Source organism: Crocuta crocuta, unplaced genomic scaffold (assembly GCF_008692635.1).
Source record: "Crocuta crocuta isolate KB4526 unplaced genomic scaffold, BGI_CrCroc_1.0 scaffold59-1, whole genome shotgun sequence".
Lineage (NCBI taxonomy): Eukaryota > Metazoa > Chordata > Mammalia > Carnivora > Hyaenidae > Crocuta > Crocuta crocuta.
The window spans coordinates 1028903-1055664 of NW_027551579.1; the positions used below are offsets into that span (position 1 = coordinate 1028903).

Sequence of the window (26762 nt, forward strand, 5' to 3'; positions counted from 1 at the left end):
GTGTAGATCTTTAAAAAAAAAAAAAGTATTAGGAGTGCCTGGGTGGCACAGTCATTTGAGCATCTGACCCCGGTTTCAGCTCAAATCATGATCTCACAGTTGGTGAGTTTGAGCCCCGCATCAGGCTGTGCGCTGAGGGAGCAGAGCCTGTTTGGGAGTCTGTCTCTCCCTCTCTCTGCCCCTCCCTTGCTTTCTCTCAAAGTAAATAAATAAACTTTAAAAAATTTTTAAAAAAAGAAGTACATTTAAATGGCCCATTACGGTATCATTAATTATTATGTCTAGTTTAATGTCAGAATAGTAGCTAACACTTACTGAATGTTTACCATGTTGCAGGCATTTTTTTTTTTTAAAGTTTATTTATTTATTTTGAGAGAGACGGAGAAGCATGAGTGGGGGAGGGGCAGAAAGCAAGAGAAACCGAGAATCCCAAGCAGCTCCTCACTGTCAGTGCAGAGCCCGACACAGGGCTCGAACTCATGAGAGGTGAGATCATGACCTGAGCTGAAAGCAACAGTCAGACCCTTAACCAACTGAGCCACCCAGGTGCCTCCATGTTCCAGACATCTTATTAACTTTTAATCCTCAGCAGAACTCCATAAGACTAGCTACTATTATTATCCACGTTTTTCTGATGGAGAAAATGAGGTAAGTTAAATCAATTTGTCCAAAGGTCCCAACAAGCATCAGCACTGGGATTCGAACCCAGGGAGCCAGACTCCGAAGTTGGCCCTCTTTAATCACTGTGTACAGCCTTCTTGAAATGAGTTTTAACTCCCTATAGAAAGAGCTTAGTGTTCTTATCCAGCTAAACCCACACTCCTTAGGAAAAAAGGGAGCCCCTTGATTGAAGGCACTTGGTGGTGGGGGTGCTTGCATCTCCTGCAAAGCCAGGCTAAGCATGAGGCTTTGACCCCCTCACTCTTTCTTGTTAGTGCACAATCCTGTGACAACACAGAACACCACTCCGGTGCTCTTTTTACCCCAAGAATTTGTGAATAAAAATGCCCTCGTGGTGCCTGGGTGGCTCAGTCGGTTAAGGGTCTGACCCTTGATTTCGGCTCAGGTCATGATCTCGCCGTTTGTGAGTTTGAGCTCTGCATCAGGCTCTGTGCTGACACTGCAGAGCCTGCTTGGGATTCTCTGCCTCCCTCTCTCTGCCCTTCTCCTGCCTGTGCTTGCTCTCTCTCTCTCAAAAATAAATAAACTTTAAAAAAATGCCCTAAGCAAATGGGAGAGACTTTGCAAATTGCACCTCAGTCTGTACTTTAAGAGGCTGTGAATTACAAGAACATGAATGCAAACAAGGGGCTCTTTATTGTTAAGGAGTTGATCAGAAGGCTTTTGGGGGGAAGGGGGTTTGGGTTTTCCAAGTCACTTATCCCCCCACCCCCAGCCTTCTCCTCCACTCACTACAGACCTCATTACTAGAGGAGGGGGCGGGGTAGATACTAAGAAGAGCACTTCAGACCAGACCCTGCAACAGGCCGAGAACTGGGTGAAAAGGTTCAAAGGGGTGGAGCAGATCTGGGCCCCAGAAGAGAAAGTCGCAAGAGTTCTGGGAGTGTGCGTGGACTTTGCAAAGCCCTTCCTTTACACCAGGCTTCACGGGCCGTTAACTGTTAGGACACGATTCCCAGTGCCGTCTGGCATGGCGATGGTTTTCTGGGCATGCTGGCAGGCTGCGGGGAAGGGGCGCGGGGAAGGAGCCCTGGTTCCTCACCCTCTCGCCCCCCCAGCCCATGTGCACCTCTCCCTGCACGGACATCTCAGCGGGGCTGGCATGTGGGGGCGTGGGAAAGAGCTCGCTTTCCCAAAGCCTCCAGAGGCTGCCAGTTACCAGCCGCTAGTGGGAAGCGATCACACGGAGGCCACATGCACACAACTTAAGTTTCAAAAAGCTGTTTTCTGGTGACATTTCAGTCCCACGATTTGGAAGATATTCCCAGTGTCTTTTCTTGTTTAGAATCTGGGCACGGGACTGTTTCTATTACCAAAAGGAATGCTTTGGGAATCGAATTTTTAGATGAGTATCGAGAAGCACTGCAAATGCTCTGGACACAGACCATATAACCCTTTTTAGTATTCATCCTGGACAAGTATTTTTCAGCCATTTTTTATGGTACATTTGGCTCAATTTTTGGTGATAACGAAGGGGGATGACGTCAGAGTATAAATGTTATAAACAGAACATCCAGAAGTAACATCTGACTCTTAGCTTTAAACTTCTCCCCGGGGGTGCCTGGGTGGCTCAGTCGGTGAAGCTTTCTCACTTGTGGTTTCGACTCAGGTCACGATCTCATGCTTTGTGAGTTCGAGCCCTTCATGTGGCTCTGTGGAGCCTGCTTGGGATTCTCTCTTTCTCCTCTCTCTCTCTCTAAGTAAATAAATAAACTTAATAAAAATAAGCTTTAAAAAGAAAAAACTCCCCAGGAAATGTTTCTTTTCCTGTTTAAGACCACCAATTAATGGCTGACTTCAACAATATTCTCTTACATTTGGATGCCAGTCTCACTGCACAAATCTGTCAAGTGTGTGATGCTCCCATTGTCTTGTTCTTTTTCCCCTTCTTAAAGTTGAGCAAGCAATAGAAGCACAGGGAGCACAAAGGGAAGGGGCTAGAAGGTACTTAGGAGGTCAGGAGGACAGACACGGGCACTACAATCTCCAAAGGAAACAGAGCGGGGACACAGAGATTCATGCCATTCACCCCATTGTCTAAGCCAGGCAACTGGAGAGCTGCCCATGATTCTCTCCTGTTTCTCACCCATGTCCCCTGTGTCCCATCTTCAAGGTCCCTGGCATGCTCTCCATCCCTGCCACCACCAGCACCCTCTCCCTGGCCCCAAAGAGTCACATGACTGGCTCACTGTCACCCTCCAGAGCTCAGTGAGGTACAGCCTCTAAAAGAGGCTTCTCCATCTACCCACTATGGTCTTCTCCTGTTCCTTCCTCTCTTCCCTCACTCCCTGGCCCCGCATTTCTGTTCCCGCTTCCTGTTCATTTCCTTCCAAGTGTGGAAAACGATGTGTATGACATTATTTACTCATCTGCTGGCCCTCGCTGCTTTCCCCGTGAGGCGATATGTCCCTACAAAAGATGGGACCGTGTCCACCTTGGTTACTACCGTAGCTGCAAAGCTCATACACCACCTGGCATGTGTTATTCCCCTCCCTTCCTGACTTCCTCCAGAAAATGGGGTGGGGAGATTCATACAGAAGAAGGCCTGAATACCAAGGTGTTCCAGAAATAATGCCCAGAGGCGTGCGAGCTCCGTTTGTGAGCGCAAGAAGGATCGCAGTGTAATGTGTCATGGTGGTTGTGTCACGGTGGTCCTTGCCACTGCACCAATGATTAAAACAAAGAGTCTGGGGGCACCTGGGGGGCTCAGTTAGTTAAGCATCTGACTTTGGCTCAGGTCATGATCTCATAGTTGGCTGTGTGCTGAAAGCTCAGAGCCTGGAGCCTGCTTCTCTGACCTTCCCCACTCACACTCTGTCTCTGTCTCTCTCTCAAAAATAAACATTTTTTAAAAATTTATTTTTAAAAATAAAACAAAGATAAAACAAAGATGCCTGGGTGGCTCAGTTGGTTAAGCGTCCAGCTCTGGATTTCGGCTCAGGTCATGAGCTCATTTGTCAGTTCGAGCCCCATATCAGGCTCTGCACTGACAGTGTGGAGCCTGCTTGGGATTCTCTCTCTCCCTCTCTCAAAACAAATAACTAAGCTTAAAGAAAAAAAAAAACAACAAGATGGAGTGAGATTTCTTAAAAAAAAAAAGAGTCTGCATTAAATATGAACTGATAACTTGAATCTAAGCACATCTCCAGGTCTAACTACCAGTTTATAGGAAATACAGGGGCTGGAAGAATGTGTTCAATGAGACTGTAGGGACACAATCAGAAAAATCCAGAATATGGGACACTATGAAGGGCAAATGTCCATTGCTTTACTAAACACATTTCAAGAAAAAAGGCAGTGAGGGGAACCTGTAGATTTAAGAAGTCCTAAGAAACATATCTGCCAGATCTGAGTTCAGGGTCGGACTGGATCCAATTTAAACTGGCCTGGGTCCAGCATGAGGCCATGGGTGAATAAAATGTTGTTTTAAGGAGGAACAAACAGGTTGACCTTACCAAAGACAATCTTGAAATACAGTGGCCCATAGTGGAGAACTTTTAACCTAGATAAGCTTGTCCATTTATGAGGTATCCCAGAGAAAAAGGGGTCTCAGCCAACCATTGACCATAAAAGGGGGAGGGAAAATGATTTTTCCTGCTCTACAGTTTCCAGTGACCAGGATATGACCTGCTGGGACACCCCACTCGCTCCAGAGCCCACAGATGGGATCCTGGGAAAACTAGCAAAAGCCAGAAAATGTTGAGAATTCTCGCCAAAGTCAGCTCTCCCAGATCTCTATCTGTAGAGCCTGGTGGAGAGAGGAAGGTAAAATTCCATGTTGTCCCTTCCTTTCCAAGTTCAGATTGGCAGGCAAAAAGACATTTGTAACAAACAATCAGGCCTTTGAATTGTGACTCTCGTGAATTTACTGTTGGGTACCCATCAGTTGTTGATCCTTTCTCTCCCCAGGACAGCTACTGCCTTATTTATCTTGCTTTGGATAGGGTTGGGAGGCCCCCAAGTGTGGCCAGAGATGTGCGCTACACTCCATATGCGGCCACGGTCCTATCAACTACTGCCAGCTCTCAGGAGAACTCTCTAAGTCTTTCATTCTTTTGGTTAACTTTGGGCCAGGCAGTATTCTCCACACCCTTTTTGGGGATGCCTCTTGTATCCAAGAGGCTGCTCATTACTGCCGGGAATATTTACTGTTTATGCCTGTTGAAACCTGACAAGATATTTGAAAGGATTTTCTTAAGAAGCTCTATGGTCAGAAGTTGGCCAACATGGAGGTTGATCTTCAGGGATGAAGAGGAACGCTTTTTAGGCCTTCTCACCTAAGCTAAAATGAAACTATGTAACCCTGAGGGAAACAAAAACATTCCGAAGTCTTTTGTGGAAGGATTTACTAAACTAGTCCAAAGACCAACAGCTCAAAATCTAGAACACAAGAATCTTCTGATTTTCATCTTGGTTGAAGATCTTTCTCCCTGATACAAGGAAGCAAATCGAAGCTAGTGTAGTTAGATGGGCAGTTCTGCCCCTTGAAACCTTGAAGGCTACAAGCCAGTTTTCAGAATTAAGAGCAACTGTCATTATCTAACAAATCTTTGCAAAACCAGAATTGCGGCTCTGGAAACAATTCAAAGTCTACCTATCTCCACCATTCCCCTAAACTCCCCTATTCATCTCAGAATAGCTACAGATGTGTAAGAGATCAGAACTTGGAATCAGAACTTTTCCTGCATTTCAGAAAATGAAGGAACAATTTAAGTAGTAATTACCCTAGACTTCTGATAATAGGTCAATATACCCTAAAACTCCTCAAAGAAAACGCTTTTTTCCAAGGTCCCTTGAAGATGTAAATGTTACCAAGTTTCTTTGAAATGTAAATACCCCAGGAGGTAAGTAAAACAAGGCTCACAAACACCTGAGACAGAAAGAAAAAAAAGGGGAGGGGAGAGGAGGAGGCTTCTTAAAACATAAACAGTTAAGCTTCCTTGGCTCAAATGTAGTCCACAGCCTCTGTAAGATTACTTGCCAAGGACAAATACAAAACTCAAGTCTCTTCCACAAATATTACTAAAAGGCTTTAACCACCTGCCGTCTGAGCAGATAAACTTTCCATCCACCAGAAAGAAAATTTGGATCCAACTGTTCTTCTATAAACTAGTGAGTTTTGCCTGTCTCACGGCGAAAATTTTAAAATAAAAGCCAGAAGATCTCTGTTTGCATCCATCTACATGTTTATGTATGTACATTATAAATGGGTGATTTTTTCTTCTACCCCTAGGCGGTAATGCCAAAATGAAGTTGGAAAGAGTTCTCTTTAATTGGCTTAACGACAAAAACGCATTCTATAAAATCAAGTATGTGCATGCTCAGAAATATGAAACTCCAAGGTTTTTCAAGTTCATGGGATCTAGGATAATATTTGGTACATAAAAGCTAGTTTAAGTTTGTTGGTTTAATTAAAACAGGCTTGTCTTTAGAGTTAGAGTTATCAGCATTAACTATGTAATACTTTTATGGCACACAGGTTTACTAAAAGTCCGATAAGCTCCTGATACCTCTGTTACAGAATTTTTCAATAAGAAAAAATAACTTTAGATAACGGTTAGGCTGCTTGATGTCTTCTGAAATTTTCCTGGTTTATCTAAACATAATTGTTTAGAACAAGTGAGTTAAATACATGCAAGTAAAAGTTTATAAATGAACTTTTCAACAATAATGATGCTTTAAGATATGTCCACATAAAAATAGCTTCCAAAATCTTTTTCATAACTTGAAACCTTAAAGTTATACTGAGATAAGTTAAATGATGGATATTCATGGACTATCTAGATCATTTCCAAGTAGGATAAAATACTGAAACAGTAATTAATGACCACAGACTTATTTATCTTCCCTTGGCTTTCTTTTCTAGAGGAACTCAAGGTATTTGGCTCTATTAGTAAATGTGTTCTGTGCCACACTGGAAAGTTTATAATTAGGAAGAATATACTTCTAGAAATTATAAAATGTATTCATAAATTTGTCAGTCCACAATCGCTTACTTCTTAGTTTTCACCAGGAATAAGGATTCTAATACTTAAGAACTCTAATTAATATATGTAATTAAAACTACTAGAAATAATAAGGGTTTTATTTTTTAAATTTTTTAAATGTTTGTTTATTTTTGAGAGAGAGAGGGAAGCAGAGAAGGGGCAGAAAGAGAGAGGAAGACACAGAATCTGAAACAGGCTCCAGGCTCTGAGATGTCAGCACAGCAGGGCTCAAACCCACAAACCAGGAGATCATGACCTGAGATGAATGCTCAACTCAATGGACTGAGCCACCCAGGCACCCAGATGCTAAACTTTCTTAGGTTATATTGTACAAATGCATGTTATTAATATAGGTGCTCTAGAAATTGTGTGAAATTGCTAAAAATGTCCTGGTGTGATGTTATCAGTCCCAATTCCAGTTATTGTCTTAAAATGTTGTAAGTCACAGAAACAACCAAATATTCTACTATAATTATAATTCTGTTATAATAACTCCCATGAAATTCTGAAACATGGTCATTTTATGACTCTGTCACGTACAGATGTTTATTCTACTCTGCCGCTTTCGCAAAAGTGCTTCATCATCAGGAAGACTGGTGTCAAGAGTACACATTTCCAGGAACTTGAAGATTATACAACTGCACTGGGTACGAATTTCCAGAACTCATGGAAAAACTGGATGAAAGCAGAACAAGATTTAATACCATGGGACTGAATGAACTAATGAGGATTATTATTATTATTATTTTTTTACAAATTTATCTTTGAGACTTTGCTGGTTCCTTAATGTTTTGGGTTTTTTTCCAGCCTTAAGGAAAGGATTTTTACTTTTTCCTTTTGTAAAGTTTGCCTTTGTAAGTATAATTTTTTAGTGTTCTTTTATTTTTGAGAGAGAGAGAGAATGAGAGGGAGAGAGCCAGCACGGACCTCGCACATGCAGTCGGGGGAGGGGCAGAGGGAGGGAGACCAGAAGATCCAAAGCCGGCTCCGCTGCCAGCAGGGAGCCTGACATGGGGCTTGGAACTTGGAACTCACACACCATGAGATTACGATCTGGGTCGAAGTTGGATGCCCAACCAACTGGGCCACCCAGGTGCCCGTAGAAGACTTTAAACATTTACCTCTTCTCCGTACCTGATCCCTCCAGAATGTGGGAAGTTAGTATTGTTACCTTCATATCAGTATAGAGATTTGCATAAGTTATTAAGAATCTGTTCTCCCTTGGACACAACTGGAAACACTGGTTATATTACCAAGGCTTTGACTGGTATATCAGATTTGAGAATGTGCACAGTGTCAGATGGGACCAGACAGCTTTGAGAAACTAAAGTTGGCTTTGCAGAGCCAATAACAGCACCTTGGAAAAGCCAGCCTGGTGTCTCACTATAGGATTTCCGGCAGGCTACCCAGGTGAGTAAGGACAGTCACTTCCTGCAGCCATAGGAACCTCAGGGTATCTTGGGGGCCTCTTGGAGAGAGAAATTCACCCAAATCTATAGGGATTTCAGGCGAAGTCTGGTGATGAGTCTTTGGCTTGCTTGACTTCTTAGTCTGTAGAGGCTTTTTAAAAGTCCAATCTGAGATTCCTTATGAAAAGTTCCAGCAGTGCGGATTTGTAGAGCCTATACAGTCAACCACTATTCTTTTTTTCTTTTTTTTTTTTTAATGTTAATTTTTGAGAAAGAGAGAGAGAGAGAGAGGGAGACACAGAATCCGAAGCAGGCTCCAGGCTCTGAGCTGTCAGCATAAAGCCCGATGCAAGCCTCAAACCCACAGACTGTGAGATCATGACCTGAGCCAAAGTTGGACACTCACGACTGAGACACCCAGGCACGCCAGTCAATCGCTTTTCTTGCTGCACTTATGCAAACAGTCTAGTCAAATTTAACTTTTCAACTTATTTTGCAAACAGATTAGTCTATGATTATCTTTGATAGAAATAAGAGTGATTCAGTATAAACTGATAACACATCCTTGTGGATATCATAATTTTATTATTTTTTAAAGTTTTATTTAAAGAGAGAGAGGGAGACATAGGATCTGAAGCAGGCTCTGTACTGACAGTAGTGAGCCTGATGCAGGGCTCAAACTCACGAACCTTGAGATCATGACCTGAACCGAAGTTGGACGCTTAACTGACTGAGCCACCTGGCACCCTATAACCTTGTAGATATCAGATCCTACTCCTGTTCATTGTGTTTGAGGTTTTGTGATATACCTCTAAATTGGACCAGATTCTTCAAGTTTCCTGAAATGAATTCTTTGAGTTTCCGCAAATGTCTGGCTACAACTCTCTAGACTAACATTTCCAACTTTCTCCTACCCCTCTGATTTGGAATCACTAAGAACAAAGACTGCCCTTGAACCTCCTTGTAAGGGACTATACCAGGTCCTCCTCACCACCCAGAGAACAGTGAACCTTCAGGGACTTGAACCTCAGGTCCACATCTCCCAAATAAAACGGGCTCCTCGATACCCTTGCAACTGCACACCAGCTGGAGATATAAAACTACTATTGACAAGGGAGGCTCCTTCCCAGGAGCAGACTGCACCTTGAGGGATGGCCCTCCCAAGGTCACAGATCAAGATCTTCACCTCCACTATGAGGCTTTTATCCCTTTTTCCTTTTCACTACTTGCTTTTTCTCTCTGTGAATGCATGGAAAGTGCTCCCTAACCGTGGCACCTACCTCTGAAACTATTGCTAAAGCAGTATCTGCCCAATACAAATCCTTAGTCTTCCTCTCCAAAATTGTTCTCGGTAATAGGACAGCCCTCAATTATCTTTCAGCTGAGCAAGGAGGTGTGTGTGCTATGGCCAACACCACCTGCTGCACTTGGCTTAAGAAAGTGACTCCTGCAGGGCACTTGGGTGGCTCAGTGGGTGAAGCGTATGCAGGTCATGATCTCACGGTCCGTGAATTCAAGTCCTGTGTCGGGCTCTGTGCTGACAGCTTAGAGCCTGGAGCTGCTCTGGATTCTGTGTGTGTCTCTCTCTCTGCCCCTCCCCTGCTCGTGTTTTGTCTCTCTCTCAAAAATAAACAAACATTAAAAAAAAGAATGTGACTCCTTCAATGAGGTCTTTCATTGACTTTATTTGATTCTGACTGGTTTGCTTCTTGGACGCCATGGCTCCGAAGCACACTCTAGACTCTAGGGAATTATCCTCCTTACAATAATCATAGTAGTCTCCCTGAAACACCATGTTTTCTCAAAAGCTTTAAATGCATGTTTACGGCCACTAACCACCAAGCAGATGATCTTCCTAAGATTAAATTATCAGAGAAGAAACAAAGAGAATAACTGACTTAAAGAATGTGAGCCCAAAGTCATGACCTACAAACACTCCAGAGAGATGTAGCAAAAAGACGTACTGACCTGGGAATATTTCACCAGAGGATGAGGCAATAAACCTTGCAGGAAATCCAGAGCTGGGGGAAGCACTAGTGTCTTAAAATTTGATCACGTGTCTCAGGCTGAGAGCCTGATCGGAAGGAGAGAATTGCTGGTGGGGCGCCTTGGTGAGTCAGTCAGTTACATATCTGGCTTTTGAGATCAGCTCAGGTCATAATCTCATGGTTCATGGCTTTGAGCCTCACATCCGGGCTCTATGCTGACAGCACAGAGCCTGCTTGGGATTCTCTCTCTCTTTCTCTCTCTCTCTGCCCCTCCCCCAGTTGAATGCTCTTTCAAAATAGATGAATAAACTTTTTTAAAAAAGAAAAGAATTGTTAAAAACCAAACCAAACAAAAAACCTCACAAGACAACAAGCCCCAATGGAGTCACTTATGCTAAGCACAGCACCAAACCAAGACTTAATTACGGTTTCGGCTCCCCCAAAAATGGAATCAGAAACCAGTCAATCAGGAATCGCCTGATCAGCACTAGCTAGGTCATCTGCCTGCCGACAGACCCCTACCATCCCATAAAAGGAAACGGACCATACAATAAGCAATCCATTTTCCACCTAGAAGTTCCTTGTTCCTGCTCCCTGCCGGCTACGACAGCCTTTCATTTTGTACACTCCTCACAGCTCATTTCTATCCACTAGTATGGATGCTGTCCAATTCCAACGGACTTTTGTTCAAGTAAACTCTTAAAGTTTTTAATATGCCTCCGTTGATCTTCAAACAACGGTCACAGTTAGTACCTTGGAACCCGACACAGGTGCCCTGACTCCCAATGACACCAGCACATTCTTTGCTGTAGATTATGTGGTGTCCAAATGGGGTGTCTCTTGATCAGACGGGGGTCCCCAAATGCGGGGTGACGATCAGGTGGAAGCCCACCCAGTGGCACAGGAGGTAAAACAATCTCCCTGAGGCAGAACAAAGGAGCCAGAAGTTTACTGATACAGCACAAGGGAGTGTGGTGGACGGGACAGCAGAGGAGAGAAGGTCTGTAAGGAAGCACTGGGAGGGGGCTGCTTTTAAGGAGGGAAGGCGAGGGGGTATGGGGATGTGTGGAATTTTCCCTTTTGTGGTAACTGCATCTAGTTGCTAGTAGCCCACTGGGCAGTTAGAGCCAACGTGGTCAGCGTGTCCCTTGCTGCACTCCAGTGCTCAAGCCTGTCTGCCTACAAGTGGCCTCCACAGATTACACCACAAAACAAAGGATTGAATGTATTCCTGAGAAACGCTGTCTGAATTATTGACAGAGTAATAATGATAATAAATAATAATGTTATTGTCCATACCACTTCTTTATTGAAACCAGCTACTTCTAGTACATTGACCAATGTAAATATTGCCCTGAAATCTTACTTAACAGTTCACACTGGGAAAAAGAAGTTCCTTTAGCAAAATTAAACTTCAGCTCAGTGTGTTACTAGCACAACTTAATGCCTCCTTTATCTTTTTTTAATGTTTTTTTTTTTCATTTATTTCTGAGAGACAGAGAGACAGCATGAACAGGGGAGGGTCAGAGAGAGAGGGAGATACAGAATCTGAAACAGGCTCCAGGCTCTGAGCTGTCAGCACAGATCCTGACGCGGGGCTCAAACCCACGAACCGTGAGATCATGACCTGAGCCAAAGTCGGACGCTTAACCAACTGAGCCATCCAGGCGCCCCAATGCTCCCTTTTAAAAAACGTATCTAGTGCCTGGGTGGCTCAGTTGGTTAAGTGTGTGACTCTTGATTTTGATCTCATGCTCAGGTCTTGATTTCAGGATCCTGAGTTCAAGCCCTGAACTGGGCAATCGGGCTCCATGCTGGGTGTGTGGAGGGAGGGAGGGAGGAAGGCAGCAAGGGAGGAAGGAAGGAAGGAAGGAAGGAAGGAAGGAAGGAAATATCTAGGGCCGTCAGGCTGGCTCTGTCAGTGGAGTATGTGACTCTTGATCCCGGGATTGCGAGTTCAATCCCCATACTGGGTGTAGAGCTTACTTTAAAAAACAAATAAATAAAAATCTAAAAAATAAAGAATATGTCTATTCACTTGCTCCAAGGAACACACCAAACAAGAGGCTCTTCATCCATTTGCACTGCTCAGAACACTGTCGCTTACATCACAAAACACCCCAGGGTGAAATGCCCAGCACCACATGGCTAACAGCTGGAGCCACTTAACGTGCAATTGTTTCAACTCAGCTGACATTATGAAGAGGGTAGACTGAGCAACTAACCCATAAAGGGGGTTATTCCTGATTTAAAAACGCATATCCTGTTTCATGTTTGTTGTCTTTGAAGACAGACAGCATGAGTCACCACAGAAAGTCTGAATGCAGACACTCAATAAATTACACGTTAAATTCCTTATATTCAAATACACAGGGAAGAAGCTGAAATAACCAACGTTTGAGGCATAAATGAGCCTAGGAGCGGTCCTCAGGGCAGAAAGCAGCTTGCAATCCTGGGGGAAAGCCTTCTCCAAAACAGACGTGGTTAAGAATACTGGAGGTAGGCACAAATGAGAAACAAATGTGGTCGTTTTCCTAATGCAAATCGTTGTACTGAGAAGACAATGAAATTGCATGCAGCTGCAAAAGCAAACTCCATGGGTGGGAGGAAGGGGGAACTGAAGGTAAAATTATTTGGGGTAAAGAATGGAAAGGCAACAAACTCAGCGTCTACTAAGTCTGAAGTCCTTTACTACAGCTGCCCACGTTTTTAAAAATTTAGTATGACCATTCCTTCTTTTCACATACATTAAAAAAAAGACAAGGAAATGGGACATAATTTAGCTTAATGTCGTACAGCCAGTAAATGAGGGAACCAAGATGTGAACTCACATTTGCTGGTGTCCATAACCTCTGCTCTTTCTGTTATATTCCCTGGCTAGTTGAGAAGACTTGTGAGCCACAGTTGTGGAAATTGCAAAGCTTCATGGGAGAGCTTCATGGATAAAGACTGGATAGCTAGAAAAAGCTAAGAAACTAAAAGGGCCTAAGGAAAGAGAAACTTGGTAAAGAAGTCCAGGAAATAGCCAAGTCCATAATCTAATCAAGGGGGAGGTTGACTGATTCTAAGTAGAGGGCCAATAAGGGACTTACGGCCTTACCCACTTATGTGGTACTTTACAGTTTACAAAGCATCTTTATTCCGGTTATCTGATTAAATCCAGTAAAGCAGTCATTAATATCATCTTCATTCTTCATGTGAGAAAAAATGAGTTTCAGTTTTTAGGTCTTGCCTAAGATCACACACTAGAAGTGCCAGAACAAAACCCTTGAGTCCAAATTGCAGACCTTTTCCATTAACCCCACTGGGCCAGAGAAATGGCTCTGGCTTGAATTAGAAATAAAAATAAAAGTCTTAGCACATAAAAACAAGGGACCTTGTGTCAGTGGTTTCAATTTAATCCAGTTAATATCTAACGAGAGACTTTGGATTGGTTACCCATCTCTTCTGCAGGAAATTTCTACCCGAGATTACCTTCCAACATTTAAAAGTGGTCGGGGTCTTTAAATGTTCGCTTCTAGTGGTGTCTATCAAAGAAGAGGTAGAAGTGTGCGTCAGTATTCCCGAACAGGAGCGGGTCAGGGAAAGGAGAAGGGCTTGTCTACACTCTCAGTTGCTGGGGAGAAGCAAGCTCTTCTTTGACACCTTGCAGATTGATAACCACAAGTTTCCCCGTGCCAAGTTTCTGAAGCCCCAGAAACTCCCCTAATTTGGATTATGCCGGCCCCTTCATTTGAACACCAATCCCTTCATTTGAACATCAGAAATTATAAAGAAACAATTAAGTATCCATCTTCCTTTCCAGAATGAACCATATGTCATTTTCACCCATGAGCCCCAGTAGATGAGGGAAAGCTCCTCTTTACAGAAGTATGCCAGCTAGTAAATGTACAAAGAATGACAGAGGGGCGCCTGGGTGTCTCAGTCAGTTGAGCGTCTGACTCTTGATTTTGGCTCAGGTCATGATCTCAGGGTTGTGGCATCAAGCCCTATGTCTGTACCAAATATAGAGCCTACTTAAGGATTTCTCTCTCTCCCCCATCCCCTGCTGCTCTCCCCTGCTCTCTTTCTCTCTCTCACTCTAAAAATCAATCAATCAATCAATCAATCAATCAATCAATCAATAAGGGGGCACCTGGGTGGCTCAGTTGTTTAACCATCCGACTTCAGCTTAGGTCATGATCTCGTGGTCTGTGAGTTGGAGCCCTGTGTTGAGCTCAGAGCCTGGAGCCTGCTTCAGAGTCTGTGTCTCCCTCTCTCTCTGCTCCTCCCCCACTCATTCTCCCTTTCTCTTTCTCTTTCTCATCTCTCTCTCAAAAATGAATAAACGTTAGAAAACTTTTTTCATAAACAGATAAATAATAAAGTATAGAAAGAAGCAAACAACAGAACAAACTAAAATATGTCTTGGCAACCCTTAATTCAATAATTGATTCAGGCAATGATCATCAATGGGTGCTAAGCATTAGTTGAAAGGTTGGTGGAAATGGGGGCCCCTGGACAAAACCAAAGTGTCACCCCATAACTTGCTCACTGTTCACAAGGGAAAAAAACATGACTTGACAGACATGACCTGGCTGTCATCTCCTTAACAGTAGCAGGTAGTACAGAAATAACCGGGTATCACCTGCCTCCTGATGTTATACAGTATGACATAACTTCATTCACAAAGTACTCTTGTTAAATAATCTTTAACCTACTCTATAATAAAAAATACAAATATCCCAAATAAAAAAATAAGCAAAGGACTTGAATAAAGGCTTCTCCAAAGAATATATATAAATGGCCAATAAGCCCATGAAAAGGGGGTTAAGCTCAGCAGTTGGTTGAGTGTCTGACTTTGGCTCAGGTCATGATCTCATGGTTTGTGGGTTCAAGCCCCACGTTGGGCTCTGTGCTAACAGCTCAGAGCCTGTAGCCTGCTTCGGATTCTGTGTCCCCCTCTTTCTCTGCCCATCCCCTGCTTCCACTCTCTCTCTCTCTGAAAATAAAATAAAACATTAAAAAAATTTAAAAAAGAAGAAAAGGTGCGCAACATCATTAGCCATTAGGGAAATGCATATCAAAAACCATAGTGAGATACCACTCATACCCCCTAAGTTGGCTAGAATCAAAAAGTCAGATAATAAGAAGCATTGACAAAAGATAAGAAACCGGCACCTTCATACACTGCTGGTGGGAATGTAAAGTGGCGCAGCCACTGTGGAAAACAGTTTGATAGCTCCCCAAAATGTTAAACACGGCTCCCATATGACCTAGTGCTGGGAAGAGAAATTTTTATCCACCCTTAAAGGTTCTTCTGGCTGATATAAGAATTAAATTGGCATGAAACAGATTAACAGGAGAAAATCACATTTAATTGCAAATGTACAGGAACACCACATGCATGGGGCATTCCAAGGCAGGAGGGTAAAAATGAAGTATATATGCTATACTGAGCTAAGGAATAAGGTAGAATGAGAAGGGCAATTCACAGGGTGATAAGAGCAGATTTGTCATAATTAGATGTTTGCCCTGCCACACTGATGGGTCACTCAGGTAAAATTTATCTCTGATAAAACCTCTCGTTCGGGGAAAGACCCGCCAACTTACATTCTTCAAAGTAGTTAGGGAGGAGAAAATGTTTTGAGCCTGCTAAGTCTTGATTGCTTTCAGCTCAAAATAATCCACGTACTAAAGTGGCATACTTTGCAGAGACTTCTTTTGAACCCCGTCACTTGCAATTCCAGATCTCAGGACAGACGCAGGAGAACTGAAAGCAGATGTCCACTTGAACACAAACATTCACAGCAGTATTATTCATAAATAGCCAAAAAAAAAAAAAAAACAGAGAGAGAGAGAAACAATTTGGATATCCATTAACTTATGAATGGACAAATAAACAAGAGAATATTATTCAGTCATGGAAGAATAAAGTACCACTCTATGTTGAGACATGGAGGAAGCTTTTGAAAATGTTATGCTAAGTGAAAGAAGCCAGTAACAAAAGATCACATATTGTATGATTGCATGTATGTGAAATGTCCAGAACAGGCAAATCCATAGAGACAGACAGTATATTAGTGGTTGCTAAGGACCAGGGATGTAGGGAGCCCGGAGGAGATGGGGTGTGACTGCTAAAAGGTATGAGGTTCGTTTTTGAGGGGAATCAAAATATTCCATAGTTAGACAGTAGTGATGGTTATACAACTTCCTGATTATACTGAAAATCATGGAATTGTCTGCTGTAAAGACATGAATTTTGTGGTACATGAATTATATCTCAATAAAGCTGGTATTTAAAAAATCAAGGAGGTGTATCAAATCAGGGTGTAGTTTTATATACATGTATGTTTGTAATTTGTGAATCTCTCTGCAAGGAGATAAAAAACAACAACTCATGAATAGTAATTGTCTCTCGGGAGGGAAGTATGGGGCTGGGAGCCAGGGTGGGAAGAAGATATCCCTTTTCTCTGATTTTATAATTTTCTTTTAACCATTTGTATTGTTTTCCTAGTTCCAAAGTGAATTTTAAAATAAAATTCTACGGGCTTTCTAAAGATAAAAATGTTTACCCTGAATGATTTTCAAGATCGCCAGTTGTCAGGAAAATACAGGAATGGACTAACAAGCCAAACTACACTACACAGAAATGGTCAAATGCAGAAGGTGAGGGCATTCTACGGGCCAATGGGCAGTGATTCCTGAATAGCCTGATGACTCAAAAGGGGGAAGGTCAAGATTAAAACAGATTACAGAGACGCAGTCACATGTAATGTTTGTCTTTCTTTAAACCCATCTGAGTAAGTCTAGCTATAAAGGACAGCTTTGGGAATACTGGAGAGCTCTGATATGGACTGGATATAAACTGATAATAGGGAATTATTATTGACTTTGTTATGTGTGATAATAGTAGGCTGGCTATATAGGGGAATGCTCTTATCATTTTAGGAATGCATACTACAGTAGTGATGTAAGTCATAAGGACTGTAATTTACTTTGGAGACATCAGCAAAGGGAAATTAACGAAACAAATAGGGAAAGTGCTCAAACTGTTAACATTTAGCTAATGTGCCTACGGGTGCTCTTGATATTACCTTCTCCCTTTTATGTGTGTGTTTGAAACATTTATAATTAAAAATTAAATAAAAGAAAACAATGTACCTAAGGGCAAAAGCAGTTTAGAAACCTGCTCCCTAGGGGCTAAGAACCAACTTTTTTCACAAGCAATGCGGAGGTGAGTGGTGTCACGCAGGGATGAGCGGTGGAGTGCAGTGGCGGGTAATCTGATCGGTGGTGAGTGGGGTCATGCAGTGGTGGGTAGTGCAATGCCCAACTTAGCTTCATGAGACCAGAGACCGTGTGTGATGCCACTCATCACAGCTCCTCCACAAACCTAGCCAAAAGTCTATACAGAACAGGGGCTGAAATGATACTGTCAAATTGATGGGGTTTTGGGGTGACGGTGGGGTTCGGAGCTGACACCCAAGCAAGAATTCTTGAAGGCATCTTTGGTGCAAAAACGTGATTTTATTAAAGCATGGGGACAGGACCCTGGGCAGAAAGAGCTGCACTGGAGTTGTGACAGGTAGCTGATTATATACCTTCAGGTTGAGAGGGGGGTAGGTAAGTCTCTGAGGTATTTTGGAAGCAAGGTTTCCAGGACCTTGAGGGACTAGGTGTTGTTAGAAAAATGCCATTTATTATCATTTAGTAAAACCTCAGTCATGAGACCCTTCAGATGTATATCGGGGCCATAAGCTTGGAGTATGATTGCCAGTATGTATTTTGGGGGAGCTGAGATAAAGGAAATTTCCAAAGGAATTGCTAGATGTTAAAGTAGACTTACAGGATCCTGGGGGGGGGGGGGGTCAGGATAATGTTAAGCCAAGATTCCTTTTTGCCCCAGCAGAGTGTCATCATCCAGGCAGTTGAGCTCCTAGAGGGAGGTCACTCTGCCTGCTTCAAAGACTTGTCACTGGGCTGTAGGCCGTAAGGGAATTTAATCATTCATTTGCCTTAGTTTCCCACATCACATGGCAAGCACTTAAACCCCTTTCCTTTGTTCTTGGGCAGCCAGGAGCGTCTGAGAAATATCACACAGATCCCACGTGGGGAGGGAGGGTGCCAGCTTGTATTTTGCCCACAGCTCACATTATGCTCCCTCATCAAAATGAATAAATGCAGAAAGGAAAGGAACAACGTGCTATCTGATGTGGCATAGTATAAAGAATGCAGAACTCAGAGTCAGAAGATCCAAGTTCAAGTTCCAGCTCATATTATTTTTTAATGTTTATTTTTTGAGAGAGAGAGAGAGAGAGAATGAGTGCGGGAGGGGCAGAGAGAGAGGGAGACTCGGAATCCGAAGCAGGCTCCAGGCTCTGAGCTGTCAGCACAGAGCCTGGAGAGGGGCTCAAACTCACAAACTGGGAGATCATGACCCGAGCTGAAGCCGGACACTCAACCAACTGAGCCACCCAGGCGCTCCCCCAGCTCATACTTATAAACTGAGTGAATTGTGACAAGTCCCTTAGCTGTGCATGTTGGTTTCCTCCTCTAATGACCCTCCTGAGCTACCCTGCAAAGCTGCAATTCTCAAGTGAGATAAAACATGAGCAAGCCTCCTTGTTCCCATCTTCCGAATAGAGCTGGAACCGCCCCCCACCCCCCCCAATCCACTTGCCACCTCTCTGACCCCTGGCAACAGGACTCTCTGACCTGGAATTCACTCTTTCTCCTCTACCTTGCCCCTCAAAATCCTCTGGCTGGGAGGCAGCGTAATTTTTTAAAACTTTCTGAAACCAGACTACTTAGGGGCACCTGAGTGGCACAGTCGGTTAAGCGTCCGACTTTGGCTCAGGACACAATCTCGGTTCGTGGGTTCGAGCCCCGCGTAGGGCTCTGTGCTAACAGCTCAGAGCCTGGAGCCTGCTTCAGATTCTGTGTCTCCCTCTCTCTCTGTCCCTCCTCTGCTCATGCTCATGCTCTGTCTCAAAAAGAAATAAACATTAAAAAAACCTTAAATAAATAAATAAATAAATAAAACCAGACTACTTAAAGGGAAAATTTCCACACACACAGAACAGCAAAACGAACATCCAAATACTCATGAAGCGGCTCCCACAGTTACCAGCGTGCTTCAGTTTCCATTTTACACACACATTGGCTTGTTTTGTTTTTTTTTGAGATTTTTAAAAAAATTCCTCCCACACATGGGCTTTTTTTTTTGAGACTTTTTTAAAATTATTTTTTATGTCTTTATTTTATTTTGAGAGACAGAGACAGAGAGTGAGCAGGGGAGGAGCAGAGAGAGGGAGACACAGAATCTGAAGAAGGCTCCAGGCTCCGAGCTTTCAGCACAGAGCCCGACATGCGGCCCGAACCCACGGACCGTGAGATCATGACCCGAGTCGAAGTCGGACGCTCAGACATCAAATTATTTCACCTGTCCNTACAGAGCCCGACATGGGGCCCGAACCCACGGACCGGACCGTGAGATCATGACCCGAGTCGAAGTCGGACGCTCAGACATCAAATTATTTCACCTGTCCATATTTCCACATGTATCTCTTCTAGGAAAGCACTTTGTCTCAAAGATGTCCTTTTATGGCCACTTTGTTTCAATCAGTATTTGACAAGGTCGTCCCCTGGCATTTGGTTAACACGTCTCTTAAATCTCTTAATCCATAGGTTTCTCTCCCCCTTCTTCTCCCACGCCATCTATTCCTTGAAGAAAGTGGGAATCTTTTAGAAAAATCACGTAACTCATCTACTTAGAAAGCTCTAATGGCATCCCGCTTATGACTAACGCCTAGGCTTCATTCATTCATTCATTCATTCATTCATTCAATAAGTCATAACAGAGCACCCACTATGTGCCGCAGGCCACTAGTGAATGGGGGAAATGGGGGTGAATACGACAAACCAGACCCTGCCTTTCCAGGGCCCAGGCTCCAGCGGATAAGAGAGCCAATAAACAGGTAAACTAATAAACGAACAACCTGGTTTTAGGTGTGACGCATGCCATGATGTAAATAAGACAGCATGCCCCCACCAAAAAAAAAAATCACAAATGGGGGACTGCGTGTGAGCATCGGCTGCACAACAGGAAGGCGCGGACACAGAACAGCAGGGCCACGTGTCCCAGGCAGAGGGAAGCCGAGCGCCATGGGGCAAGCTGGCTGCGGTGGGGAGAGAAGGCAAGCGGGAGGGGCAGCGGGGGAGAACCCGGGGCGGATGGGGGCGGAGACAGCAGCTGGGCGGGGCCACAAGAGCTCTAGGGGCGTGGCGGGAAGTCGGGACGTCCTGGAGAGGGAGGGAAACCCCTGGAGGGTTCTGACCTGGGTGACAAGGTCAGATTTAGCTCTCCTGGGTCGGGCAGTGCTGCCCTCGCTCACAGTGGCTTCCGTTCCTGTGACATTACACGATCCTTCTCTCTACACTCATGGTGCTGCGCACAGTAACGTTGCCTCAGTTTGCAGCAGTCCTGCCCGCCTGCCGTTTTCACAGGGCTCACCTCATTCTGTAGTTCCAGGGGGGACCTGACCCCTCCACCCCGTTCAGGTGCCACCACAGTGTACGGACTTCTCCCTCAGAGCCCTGGTCACTGCGGCAATTGGTCAATTATGGGTATAATCACTGGTGCAATGTCTGCCACTGCAAACTGAGAGCAGAAACTGATTTTGTTTCATTCTGGATCACTGAAGCCTAGCACTGTGCCTGGCATATTAGGCAATGAATTTAAATGTTTGCTGAATGATTAGACGACCTATCTTCGTGTTACACTGCATTTTATTAGAAAAAATATCCACTGTCTTGAAATAGAAATGCATTAATTCAATCCCTCGACACTCAAAGAATATTAAAAAAAAAAAAGATATGGGGCGCCTGGGTGGCTTAGTCGGTTAAGCGTCCAACTTTCGCTTAGGGCATGATCTCACGGCTCGTGGGTTTTAGCCCCGCGTCGGGCTCTGTGCTGACTGCCAGCTCAGAGCCTGGAGCCTGTTTCAGTCTGTGACTCCCTCTCTCTCTGACCCTCCCCTGCTCACGCTGTCTCTCTCTCTCCGAGAAATAAATAAAACATTTAAAAAAAATAAAATGCATGAGCTTGTCTAATGTACACTGCATTTAAAAAAATAAATAAAATTTTTTAAAAAGATAAAATGGAGCTCAAGGGTATTCTTGTCAAATCTCTTCATTTTAGAAATAACAAGACCAGAAACAAGAGGGTAAGAAATGAAGTGATTTGACCTCAACTATAAGTTGCTCAACAAGGGTACTCGGCTGGCTCAGTCGATAGAGCATGTGACTCTTGATCTCAGGGTCGTGGGTTCAAACTCCATGTTGGGTGTAGACATTACTTAAAAATAAAATCTTAAAAAATAAAAGTTGCATCACCATAATGACTCAGTTTCATTTTAGTCCCAACTGGAAATTAATCATCTTTTAAGTTTTCTATTATTCAACCAGGGCCTTTGTTAGACCACCGGGCACCTTGGGGCAAATCAAATGCAGGTACCCTTTCCTCGGAGTGGCCCCAGCCCCAGGCTCAGGTTTAGGGCTTGGTGAGTGCCTGTGGGCTGCGCTCTAGCTCTCACTGTTCCCTTGGTCATGGCCCTTGTGCTGCAAACAACCTTTAGACCACAGGTGCTGGCCCTGGGCTCAACCAACAGATTCATAAACTTCCCGTGTGCCAGTCAGTGTGGCCCTGTATGAGTGACAGCAACAGGAATGGGACCTGAGGTCTGGGAGATGTGCAGGCTGCCTCTCAGGACTAGGATGTGACCCTGAGTGTCCTCCTAGCAAACTGGGGCCACTGCTCTGGGCTACCACCTCTAAAGAAAGTCATGAGACTATGTTGAACATGGAGAAACACCTATTTAACTTAAAGTTTTCTGTGGAAGAGCTTAATAGAAATGTCAAAAATATGATAAAGAAGGAGAGGCTGAGGGATGCCTGGGTGACTCAGTCGGTTAAGCATCTGACTCTTGGTTTCGGCTCAGATCATGATCTCCTGGTTCATGAGGTCAAACCCTGCGTTGGGCTCTGCACCATCAGTGGGATGTCCTTGGAATTCTCTCTCTCTGCCCCCTCTCTGCCCCTCCCCACCTCCTCCCCTGAGTGTGCATGCACACACACTCTCTATCAAAATAAACTTAAGAAAAACAAGAAGAAGGAAAGGCTGAAAAAGCTGAGAGTAAAAAAAAAAAGTCCATTCAGGAGTGCAACACAAATGTTTCAAGAACATACACTGAAAATGAAATCCGCCAAAAGAACCAAGCAATTAATCTCTACGGCAGGAGTGCTAGGGTTGATGCTGTGGGTGCAAGGATTCAAACTGCAGGAACGAAGGGCAAGAGAACAGAGGCCGTGGCCATTGCGGTTAAGTGTATGGATGCTACACTGAGGGGTATGAACCTTGTAAGATTCCTGCTCTGATGGACAAACATTAACACCAATGCACAATGCTGGATGTTTCAATGCAGCAAATGGTAGGCTCAGGAGGAGCGCCACTGCTCTAACAATACTGCAGTGCTGCAATACCCGTATGTTGCTGCAAGAAACGACCCACGAAACTGGCCTTGATCTCCACATACAACCAGTTGCTTCCGAGGGAACAGGATGAGCTATCACAGCCTGGCTCATGATCAAGAGTAATGTAAAGAACAGGTGCTTCTGTTAATTTCACTTGCTTCCGAACTATGTTGTGTGTTTATATAGCTAAGTTACACTTCAATTACACTAAGAACACTGTGCATGGCCAGAAAGCTTAAACACTATTTGTGTGGAATGCTTTCTCCTGCCTTGCTGCACTTCCTAGTACATTAAGAAATTCCAGGGAGTCTTCACCTTGACAGATTTTATGGTTGGTTATATGTAAAAGCACAGGGGCATATTTCTGTAGACGCCTTTGACAAAGCTAGCGTTAGCTTGTTACATATGAGACATCTTTTCTCAAAAGCTACATCAACTGTATAGCACCAAAGTACTACAGAATAAAGTATAGAATAAAGGTTTTGGGCTTTTTCAAAAAAGACACAATCTCTGCTCCCGATGAAAAAGAAAACTCACAGTTTTAGAGCACACTACTACATGATAAGCTGTCTAAATACATTAATTCAGTGAATGTTCACAACTCCGTGAGAAAAGCAATGATATTTGTTTTGCAGATGAACCAACCAAGGCTTTCAGAGGTTGGATAACTCACCCAGGATCTACAGTAAATAAGTAGTAGAAGAGAGATTCAAGCCCACATGTATTGGGCTCCAGACCCCACTCTTTCCACATTCCTTACTGATACTCCCATTGAACAAATAAAGTGAAGGTATATGAACATTTATAAATATTAAGTTCCAAGTCAGACAATACTGGAGTGACAGAAGAGTTCTAAGGACTGAGGGGTGAATGCAGTCCACTATTGCTAGTCAGTTAGGAAGGAGGAAGGGCCTAGAGAATGGGAGACAATCTGAGAGGTAAGAGATGGATAAAGTGGAAGAATAAAAGAATGAGTAAAGGACCAAATTAAGACATATTCTACTGTCTTAGAAGTGTTAAGGCAGGGGTGCCTGGGTGGCTCAGTCGGTTAAGCGTCCGACTTTGGCTCAGGTCATGATCTCACGGTCCATGGGTTCGAGCCCCAAGTTGGGCTCTGTGCTGACAGCTAGCTCAGAGCCTGGAACCTGTTTCAGATTCTGTATCTCCCTCTCTCTCTGACCCTCGCCTACTCACAGTGTCTCTCTTTCTCTTTTAATTAAAAAAAAAGTGTTAAGGCAAATCTGGAAATGAAGCTAGAATGGTAGACTGAGGCCCTGAATCCAGGCCAAGGAGTCCAGGGATCTCTGAAGCCAGGATGGGAGGAGGGCACTAAAGGAATTGGGTGGCTGTTTGTTGAGCATTTGACCCTTGATTTTAGCTCAGGCCCTGATCTCACAAATGGTGAAGTCAAGTTCCTCATCGGGCTCTGGCTGACAGCACGCAGGGCCTGCTTTGGATTCTCTCTCTCCCTCTCTCTCTGCTCCTCCCTCTCTTAAGCACAAGAGCACTCCCAAGCTCCCACCCCCCCACAAATAAATAAACATTTAAGAAAAAGAAACATAAAATAGTTGGAAAATGTCATTGCAACATGACAAGAAAGATACAGACGCAAGGGCCTCCTGCGAAGGTGAAACGGGGAACTAACCACCATGTCACTCAAGCCAATGGGCGACTCTTCAGTCCTCACCTTTTGAGCCCATTTAACCTTGAGGGTTCACTCCCTCCTCCTGGAGACTCTTTCCTCACTAGGCTTCTAGGACTCATCTTTTGCATTTCCTCTCACCTCACTGGCCACACCCAGTCAGTCTCCACTGCTGACTCCTCCTCTTCCCTGCTGGGATGGCGGCTCCCATGGCCATCTGCTCTATCTGCATATGCTCCCCTGCTGGGGTTACTTTAGTTATCCTGTTTTAAATACCATCTATGTGCCAATGATTCCCAATTTACACCTAAAGCCTAGGTTTCTCTTCTAGATTCCAGACTCATATACCGACACCATCCCAGATCCTTGACATTAGGTAGTATATCACCTCCTACTATAATATATAATTTACTTAATTATTACATTTGCTATTTTCTTGGTCCCACTACTCTGCTAGGATGTAAATTCCCTGAAGACAGGATTCTTTGTTTTGTTCACTTGTATTTTAAGTGCCTAAAATAGTGCCTCGGACATAGTAGGCACTTGGAACGTATTTGTAGAATAAATGAGTAAAAGGGAGGGGTAAGGCAGCCTCAAGTCAGTGTACCATAAACAAGGTACCATGAACAAGGAAAAGCAAGTTGTGAAAGATCTGAGGGGAGGATTTTCACTTTGCCACGTGGTATCTGAAGTGACAGATGGGCATTTGGGTGGAAACATCTGGTAGGATTTTGGAATTCTGGGGCCAGGGTTTATTATTATTTCTTCATCTGATAAGAAGGGCGAGCTGTTTTGAGGATTAAATAACGTAAGACTAGCAAGTCCCCTGACACACGTAGTTATACTCACCCAATACTCACCAAGTACCTGGGTCCTAGCCAAGTACCCAGGACCGTGCGCACCATGTAGCTCAGCCACACATCCCTGTGCATACACCTTTTCACTCACACACTAGGTGCCCTGGGAATGGAACCCTCCGCCATCGGCCCTCTTTGAGGATTGCCTCCATTGAAAAACTGCTTGACTCAGGATCCCGCTTCTTTCCAGGGCAGCCCTAGCCCAAGGACTGATCGCTGTGAGGACACAGAGGCCGAGGCCTCTCAGGCAAACTCGAGACAGCTCTGGAAAGCCACCCCACCTCCAGGGCTCCCAGGTGCTGGCTGAGAACTTTACTGGCCGCTCAGCCTCTGCTCAGTCCTTTACCTCCCTCCCTCCCTAGGTGGAAGTGAGGAGCCCTCCCCAAAGAAATCACCCACTGGCTAATCTCCATTTCACAGTCAGCTTCCTGGGAACCCAGCAGGGGGCAGAAACAACAACCAAAAGAGCTCTGGGATTCTTTCTCCCTGAAGTGCAGAGTAAACCCAAACAGACCTGGAAGGTATGGTTTGACAGGAATTGTTTTCTCAGCAATAGGTTTTCTAGGTCTTCAGAATGCAGTGTGGTTAGTCTGATGCCACAAATAAAGGAGATGCCAAATTTAACATAGGGGTTCTGAACTTGGGACTCACGAATAGAATTCAGAGGGTCTGTTAAGAAGGGAAAAAGAAATTTTATTTTTATTTTCCATAATCCCTAACGTGATATTTGGCATTTCTTTCCATTATGAATGCAGGCAACAGAGCATGGTAGTAAGAACTCTTGATGACCTTGTCACCGGTAGGAGTCACTGATATTCTCATCTCACATTTTAGTCATTGCGGGTGTCTTCAAATACTGTTCACAGTCCTCATGATCTTGAAAGTTCAGTAATTATGGGACCCTCCCCCATCACTGGATCCACTGTTACACCTGACATTTAAAATGGCTAAAAACACCCGCATATATTTCTTCATACGATTTTTAATATTTGTATCCGTATTTGAGCACAACTGATTTCCTTGGCAATCCTGCGGATTTTATTCTGTGTAATTAAAAATCTTATTCTAAGGGGGCTGACAGGCTTCACCAGGCGGCCCACTTACCTCCTTGGTAATGGGCATTACTCTCTGTGGGTGGAGACTTGAAAGACTCCTTCTTTTTAGGCAAAGCCTACAGGCTCCACGTGGGTGTCGTCCAAGGCGCGGTTTGCGCCGGCCAGGCGACGAGCACAGCCATTTCACGGGCAGGACCGGCTCCAGCCGCTGTTTGTGCTGTTCCCCCCACTTCTGGAATGCGCACGGCTTTATATGAAATCCACATGGTGCGCGGCTGGGGAAGGCGGCCGCACGGAAGGACTTTACCAAGTTGACAGCGTCCCCGGGCCCGGCCAGTTCTGAGAAGGCGCCCGAGAGCTAACGGCCACCGGGGCCCGCTCCCCACTTGCCCCCACCCCCACCCCGATGGTGAGAATGCTCTGCTACAGGAAATTGGATCATCGGGTCGCCCAGCTTAACGGCGCCAAACTCTGGACTGAAACGAGCTCGACTGGAGAGCAGAACCATTGCCAAGACATATCCGGAGTCCACGCACACGCATGCAGGCTGTCGGCTAAATTCCCGGGGCAGAGGCCGGCTTTGGCGGTCTTTTCCTGCCCCGGCACCTACGGAAGTCCCAGGGCCAGCGA

General features: G+C 44.4%; 1 protein-coding gene across 1 annotated transcript in view; it reads right to left on the reverse strand.

Moving 5' to 3' along the window:
• The window catches only part of NID1 (nidogen 1), an 85301-nt gene that overhangs the window by 58002 nt on the left and 537 nt on the right, over positions 1 to 26762 (reverse strand). The window lies entirely within an intron of this gene.